The sequence below is a fragment of the Corvus brachyrhynchos genome, unplaced genomic scaffold (assembly GCF_000691975.1).
Source record: "Corvus brachyrhynchos isolate BGI_N302 unplaced genomic scaffold, ASM69197v1 scaffold32, whole genome shotgun sequence".
NCBI classification, from domain to species: Eukaryota; Metazoa; Chordata; class Aves; order Passeriformes; family Corvidae; genus Corvus; species Corvus brachyrhynchos.
In genome coordinates, this window is record NW_008237919.1 from 3,045,988 (window position 1) to 3,054,151 (window position 8,164).

Here is an 8,164-nt window from a genome sequence, read left to right on the forward strand (position 1 = left end):
AGCAGCTCTCGCCTCGCCCGCTCCGGGCTTTTCCCTCAGCGCATGGCCGGGGTGCCTCTGGGCACCACACTCCCCAGCAGGCTAACTTTGCCTCTGCGCCCCCGTCTTTCTTTTGAGCAGCCAGTTTAGAAGTGGTGCCTTGAAATGTGTGCGAATGCTTGCAGTTAGGCAGGATCTTATAGGCAAGAAAGCATCATGCCATGCTGTTCTTGTATAACATATTAGCAACACTAAAAGTAATTTACTTAACAATGTCAGAAAATGACAGTTTTTTTAATCTCAGTGCTGAATCCTCAGCCGGGCTCCAACTCAGTCAGCAGCACTTAACAAAGGGTATTGCTGCAGTAGGTTTTATTTTTATCTGGACCAAACTGCTGTGGCTCGTTCACAGGTCTTCTGTAGGTGTCTTGTATGCCCTGCTTGTAGAGCAACATATTGACAAGGACATACAGCAGTCAGGGAAAGACGGAACACTCTGCCTCGCCTGCTTTGCCTGCATTTCAGTAAGTGCCTATTAAATGATGCTTCTGCACAGCACAGTCAGAATAGTGCAATGCAAGCAAAAGGACAGGCTCCCATCCTTAAGCATATTTCCAGCCGGAAATCATGGCATAGAAGGGCCAGAATATAGGTGAATAAACAACATATCAGAAATACTGACTCCATAGCGGAGTGAACAGGTTATTAAGTTGAGTACATTGCTGTATGAGTTCTCAGTATCCAAAGAAAAATATTGCAGGTATGTTGAGTTCTTCAAAAGAGATATGTTTTTGCACAAATGAGTTTTAAAGGGATTCATGGTGGATAATGAAGGTATTACGAGAATGTGTCAAAAAATAGTTTATTATTATTTTAATGACCTTATAAAATTATTTAAGCAAAAATAAATTTAAAGTTATGTTTTCCAGTACTTATGTTCACACTTTTTGCTTTGGTTTGTCTCTTCAGACTAAAGGCTGTTTTAAATGTAGTGGTTTATTAATAAGAGGGGTTTTGGGTAGGTTTATGCATTATATACTTGGGAATACCCACTTAGTTCTTTGTATAATTGGAATTCTTCACAGAATGGGAACAAAAGTATTTAAACTTCAAGACTAAAATATTTTTGCTTTAGGCAGATTACAACCAACATAATTTTATTTAAGCCCCTTCCTCTACTGTATCTAACAAGGGTATGAAAAAGGTGTATATGATCAGGTAAATACTTGGGGTGAAAGTGAAGTCTCTGTAAACCATCAACAATCAGATAGTTCAGAGGCAATCATCTTCAATAGACTAATCTTGAAATGCTCGGATGTGGTAGAGAATTGAAGCATAAAATTGCAATTACTACATAGTTGTGTTTTATTTCTGTAATGTGATTTGAAATCAAGTGATGCTATACATTAGAATTTTAAAAAGACTTGTTGATATACTGCATACAATTAGTAAAAAGAAAGCAACATAAAGGAATTAATATTCTTTCTAAGCTGTCAGAAATAAATGAGATCAATGTGGCATATTATAATCCACACATTTCTCAGATGTGTTTGGAAAAAACCCATCATGTAAAACCTGAAGTAAATTGATAAGTGTAAAAGCACAATTAGTGTACTAAATTCACCAAATTCAATAATTACCACTGAAGTATTACGCACAACATTACTGGAAAAACATGTTTTATGCCACTGAATGATTACCAGAGTAGCTTTGTGAAAGCAAAAGTTTGGATTCATCTGGATGCTGTTCCACAGATTTCAGAGTACTTATTTCCAATTTGGAAGAACCAAATAAATAATAACCTTTTACCTCTTCAGTCCCAAATTCAGAAAACTTCTTACATTCCCATGCTGATTGCACACCAATCTACAAAGAAAGAGGTGAAAAAGCCCAACCCCAAAAAACACAACCCCAAAGTTTCAAACCTATATATGCTGATCCCTAAAAGACCAACATTGTAGAATTATTACCTTTAATATGTATTTTGTCCTCACACACAGAATTTTCCCTAGCAGAGCTGATTGCTTATATTTTAGAGTCTCCCAATCAAAGTTGTAATGGGGCTCAGTGCATATGATTTACAGTGTTATCCAGAAAATACAGGAATTTTATTCTGATATTTAATCTTAGTTCATGCTATAATCTCTGTGCATCATATGAAAATGTGTTTCCTGCCTGACACAAAACAAGTGGATATATTGTTTCACTTTTCAACCAAGATGTATAAAGATCCTTTACCATCATCATACTAACTGCACAAAGTATTCATGGTACTTTGACAATCTGTAGTGGTATTTATGGAAGATAGGTTTTTCTAGGCTTTGGACTTTTTAGTGTTTGCAAATTAGTTTAAGCCACAAGATATTCACTATTCTTCGTTAAGAGTAAATATTTTACTGTATGTTATAAGCTTGAAAGTTCCCATTTAATGTTTCAGAGGTTGGTATTTTCCCCTTGCTTAAAACCTAGGTCTCAGCCACTTGGAAAATCTGTAAAATTATGCATTCCTTATGCAAACTACCTCTTTAGAAGAAATAGTTCATGCTGTGGCTTAGTTACAGAACTGGGGTCAGTCATCTCGATCTGATTTTAAAAAAGAGGTTTGACAAGCAGATTCAGTGCAGTTATTTGGATTTACAGCACTGCAACTTGGAACAGAACAGTCTAACCTGGAGAAAGCTATTGAATTTACCTAATTATACACAGTATATTGAATGCAAGACATTTGAAGGGATATATGTATTCAACTGGCACCTGGTATATGTAGTCATTGAAAGTTTTCAAGTAAGAGATCCAGAAGTACAAGGCCTGACCTCACTCTTCTTTGTTGATACTTAAAAGTCTGTATGAGCATATGCCTTTGCATTTAGCATTCTCTAGGTTTTCAAACTGCCATGGCCAAGGCGTATTGGTGTCAGCACTATGCAAGTAGCTTAGCATTTAGCTCACATGCAAGTCTGCAGTGCTCAACCTAATAGTTCCCATGGCATTCCTCCTAGAAGGGAGACACTAACCAAATGTGACCAGGAGAGGCAGTACCTCCTCTTTCACACAGCAGTCCCATGGTTAAAGCACTCAGCTCCTCTGGGGCCAATCCATATACAGTTTCCAGGTAAATCTTTGACCATTGTTGAGACTATTGTAATGTAGTCAAGGTTGTGGAGACCATACCACAGCTTGGGGCAAACCTGCATTAGTAGTCCCTTCCCAAATTATAAGTTAAATATTATGTGCTATTAATTATGGCGAGGTTAGTAGGCATGTATTATTGTTATATGTAATATATTTTAAATGTAGTAAGTATTAGTTCGTGAGCCTGGGACACAGATTCCCAGTTAAACCCATACAAATGTCAAACCCAGCAGAATGTAGATGTGCATTTGTTCTTCCTTGTTGCATGTCTTGTTCTGTCTCAGTTGTTGTACATGTGGTGTGCTGGTTGCTCTCATTGGAAAAAACTCTGCTGTATTCCGTTATCTACAGCTTCCCCGGCACATGAAAATGCTCTCCTTAACAGGCTCCCAGCACAGGGTAAAGCACCCCTTGTACAGCTCTCTCCATTTGGGTGACACAATCAGCAATTTGCTATATTGTCAAACACAGCATGATTCCATTCATGTGTTTCTGGGGGGAGCAGGACACTCTGATTACATACCTGCCTGCATTCTGCCTAGATAATTTCATTTTTCATTTAAAAGCTGCCTGCTGAAGCAGAGTCAGAGAGCAGCTTTCACAACTTGTGTAGCTCCCTGGGTGAACATTTCAGTGAATAAGACATTGCCTGTATCACCACCAGCAGGAAAGTACCACAGCACACAGCTCATTGAAAGAGCTAATGCAGGTGCCTGTCATCGGCACGGGATTTGGCACAGCACTTGGGACTCTCACCTGAGTGCACCGAGGCACGTGAGCCTTAGCAATGGTGCCACTCCAGCCACAGCTGGCCTGCAGGTTTAGTACTGACTAAGGAAACCACGCAGCTCCGAGTAGCCATTCTGAGGACCCATGGGTGCTTCCATCAGGCCAGTGCATTCCTGGGGCTGGGAAGGAAACAAGGCAGAAACATAAAGTGTAGGTACTTGTAGTTGGTACTAGAGCTAGCCCTAAGTATATAAACCCAGGGTATATTAAAACATTTGTTTCCCTGCAAGGGATTTATATGCTTTTATTGACCTGTTTACTGAAGAATTCACCTGGCCATAACTGAACAAATTTTCACAGTTTTCTAAGATGCTAAAAAGTAGACATTAGATTCAGATGATAATCTTCTGATCTTAGAGTTCCAAATTATTTTTTGCTAAGCCTTAAAAGTTTCAATGTGTATGAGCTTTAACAGACATCTGAGACAAGTTTTGCAAAAGAAAATGAACCCTGTAAGCTTACTTGTGAATTTACAAATATAAACAAATTAAAAGCATGGCTGTTTTTAAGGTGATGCTATCACTCAGATTCATTTTAATGAGAGACCCAAACACCCATACACCTGCACTGCAATGCCTTCAGGCAAGAGGATATAGGCACACATGTAACTGAAGTCTGGGGAAAGCTTTAGAATAATTTCCATTGCTTTCCCTAATTTCTACCATTAAGTTTCATATTTTTAGCTCCTGATGAGGCTGCTTTTTTTGAGTTTCAGCTTTAGTGGTTCATGAAGGAATGTCAAGATGAAGGCCTGAAAAAATGAGTCTATAAAATGTTTTAAAATGATCAAGTATGCAATGGAAAAGAGACCTTTTCTCATTGAAAGGAAAATCTTACATCAGGTCTCAAGCAAGTGGCTCCAAGGTCGACTGATGGGAACTGAAATGCAGTATAGTAAAAAATGGCTACATTATATTTGACGAATTTATGTGCTCCTGAAAACTACATTGTATTTTACTGGTGTGACCAGCAGACAGAGTGACAAGTGAACCAAAGCCTTAACTCCATCATGTCTCCTTTGCCTGTTGCTGTCCTGTAGCTTGGGTAGGGCTGGCACAAAGGAGTTTGTCTGTCCAAGGAACAGAACCCCAACAGAATGGACAGACCAGGGTGCGTTGGGTGGACAAAAGTGGTCAGACAGATGAATGGCCAGGTAAGTTAAACCCAGAGATTTTACTGGTACATATGTATGTGTGTGTGTGTGTGTGTAAAGATACTGAGGGAATAGATGGCAAGAAGAGACCCAATTCCATTCACTCAGTCATATAATCAATGTTATCTCAGGTATCCTCATATAAACTCATTAACCTTCAGACTGGGTGTTTTACAAAAGAGGTCCCTAAGGACTCAAAATTTCTATCTGAAGAACATGAATGTGACTCAGAGGTATGAAATTAAGCTATACAGTTGAGAATTGCCTCCTACAAAATACCATAGCTAAACTTTATGCCAACCTGATCAGGTTTGGAAACGACTCATTTTGTCTGCAACCCCTGAGGTCTAGCAGGAAATTTTAGAATATGCATTGAGCACTCTGAATGAAGAAGGAGCTGTGTAAATTACAGGAGTAAGTTACCATTCTCTTTTACATCTTAGCCACAGCAGTCAATATCTTTCTTGTACTTGGAGTCAATCTGGGATGTATGGATTAACCCTAGAAACTCCTGAGATCCAGAAAGAAACCAAAGAGCGAGCAGGAAACTGGGATCAAAATCTTCTCCTTCCCTACAGACTTCACTAACCACATTGGTGCTTGTACACTAAATGCTGCTATTTTAAAACAAGTTAGATGTTTTGACTATCCTGATCCTTTGGGATAAGTATAAGTCACTCTCTGGTAATTCAGATCAAATTTAAAAGCTTCCTCTGTTCAGTGCTCTGATTTAGATATGTGCAACTGTAGCTAGCAGGAAAGGAGTATTTCACAAAGAACTTGCAGGTCAAATGAGGAATTATCCACAAGGTTATACAACAGCTGAGCAGTAGGACCATAACTCTGGATTTAAGTGTTTCAATTCTGCATCTGATGCCTTAGTCATTTATTGGCTTTAATTTCATGTGTTTGGAAGGAATTTTTCCCATGGGAGGTTTCAAAAAGACTGCATCTAGTTATTCTTTGAAGATTCTGGATTTAGATGGTGCTGATGTAATTTAGAAAACATTTTAACTCAGTCCAGGCTATACTATTACAAGTAAAAATTGTTTCAGCAAACAAGACATGCTCAGAACGTGGTGACCTAACAACCTGTAATAAGGTCCTCAAAGTACATACTAAATAGAGGGAAATGGAGATGCCAGTTGCCCCTAGCAGTGACACCCACCGTTCTCCTGTAACACTGTGTCACATACTTGTTTAAAATATATTAGTAAAGATTGTATTATACTTTCTACAGTAACAATAGATGAGAAAAAAAATCAACGAAGTTATGTGTAGCAGTAATAAAGAAAACCTTTAAAGAATGATTTGATAGTGCCTCTAGGAACTAATGGTGCTGACTAGGAACTAATTACAGCTGCCCCTCTGGTCTTGGGTTTGCTCGCAGGGAGGTTCTGATTACCCGGCGTGTGCTGCCGTCGCTGTCTGTGGCCGGCACTGCTGTTGCTTGTGCAGAAAACAAAGATACCACACAAGCTGCTGCTGACTGACGTGGGGGGGCGGGGGTGTGTGAGTTGGAGACAAGAGACAGAAAATGTTGCCGTACTCTTCAAAGTGCTGCGCTTGGGGTATGTGTCCATTCACTAATTGAACAGGAGTTCGGTCACAGCAGGATTTTGTGATTACACAGGTTAATTGTTCCTGCCTATTATAAAGGGCTCTTTGTTTTTGCCATTTGTCTTTCGTATTCATCCACGCTTTCTATTACGCTTCTGCTTGCTTGTCCCCCACCAATTCCTCCAGGCTATTATTTGCCATTTCAATACACTCTGCCATGCACGCCTCGGTTTTATTTCTTCATGCCTCTGCTCTTTCAGTTGTTTCTGTCTCGGTAGCTCTCAGCCTGCTCCCCTACTTCTAATTCAGCTCCCACTCACTTACTGAAAACCTCTCATGCTGATTTTACTTAATACAGTATAATTAAGGGTAGGGTTTTTCAGAGAGTTTTTCAGGGGTACGTGCATAAGAGGATGGACTTTTCACGGTGCAGGCTATTTATTATTGTCTCAAACCGCGACAATTATGCTTGTTAGAAACAATGTTAAAATAAAGGTGACTACAAACACTCCAGGGTAGACACCTTTGCAAAGAGTAGACAATGGGGGCCTTTGTGAGACCCCAGCAATGAAACTGTCTTAAAATGTCTCTCTCCCTACTCCTTGGTTGAAGGGTGGGTTGCCCCACACAATTATTATTCTCTCTGGTTAAAAGTGAATAGGTGGGGGAGGACTGAGTAACAAACAAGATACAGTTCCTGAATTGTCTAGTCTTCAGAAACAGCATATTATTAAACAACAAGCTGAGAGTGGTCAGATGCACTGCCACAGTCAGAAACAAGTACTTCCTTAACCTGGTTATTTGTGTCAGGGACAGCAATGCTGTGTTCATGTAGCACTTACTATGTTTTTGATTTAGGCTTCCCTAGACAGTAATATTTAATGGAACTTGAGGAATTGCAAATGGCTTCACAAACCAATTCTTACTCTGATGAAACAAAGAAAAAATAATATAAAGGGTAAAAATGCCTTCACATCCTGCTCTCATCAGAGTATTATGGGAAACATGTAAGCAAAGAAAACAAATCAGCGCCTCGTTCACACTTCATCAACTGCCTAACAACTTGCAACCAGTTAATTACACACCTTTAAAATGCATGTACAGGAGAAATGGTTCAGGAAAAAAGCTTTTATAATCAGAAAGGACAGCACAGAAATACTTACTCCATACAGGTAAATTTAAGCCTTTAAATCTGACACTACTGAAAGAATGTACTGCATGTAATAGTAAGGTAAATGTTGTCTGCTTTATGCTAAGCATTTAATAATCATTAATCTACAATAATTGCTCTACATTTGTTTTTTGCTACTAACCTTTGTAACCTCTGCTCTTCACTTGAAAGGGAGATAAGGATTTACACATTATATAGAAGAATTGGATGCTAAATTGATTAAATATATTGAAGACTATCTAGCAATAAGTAATATTAGGCTGAGTTACTTTCACATTTCCAAATACTTAGGGCCCATGTAGACCAGTAGCTCAGGCAATACATTATTGCTATGGCTAGCAGCAGAACATGGACTTTATACTGATTTTGCAAATCCTCTG

The 8,164-nt window shown here is 39.0% G+C and overlaps 1 protein-coding gene across 1 annotated transcript in view; it reads left to right on the forward strand.

The window, feature by feature from the left end:
- The window catches only part of IMMP2L (inner mitochondrial membrane peptidase subunit 2), a 428,918-nt gene that overhangs the window by 593 nt on the left and 420,161 nt on the right, over positions 1-8,164 (forward strand). The window lies entirely within an intron of this gene.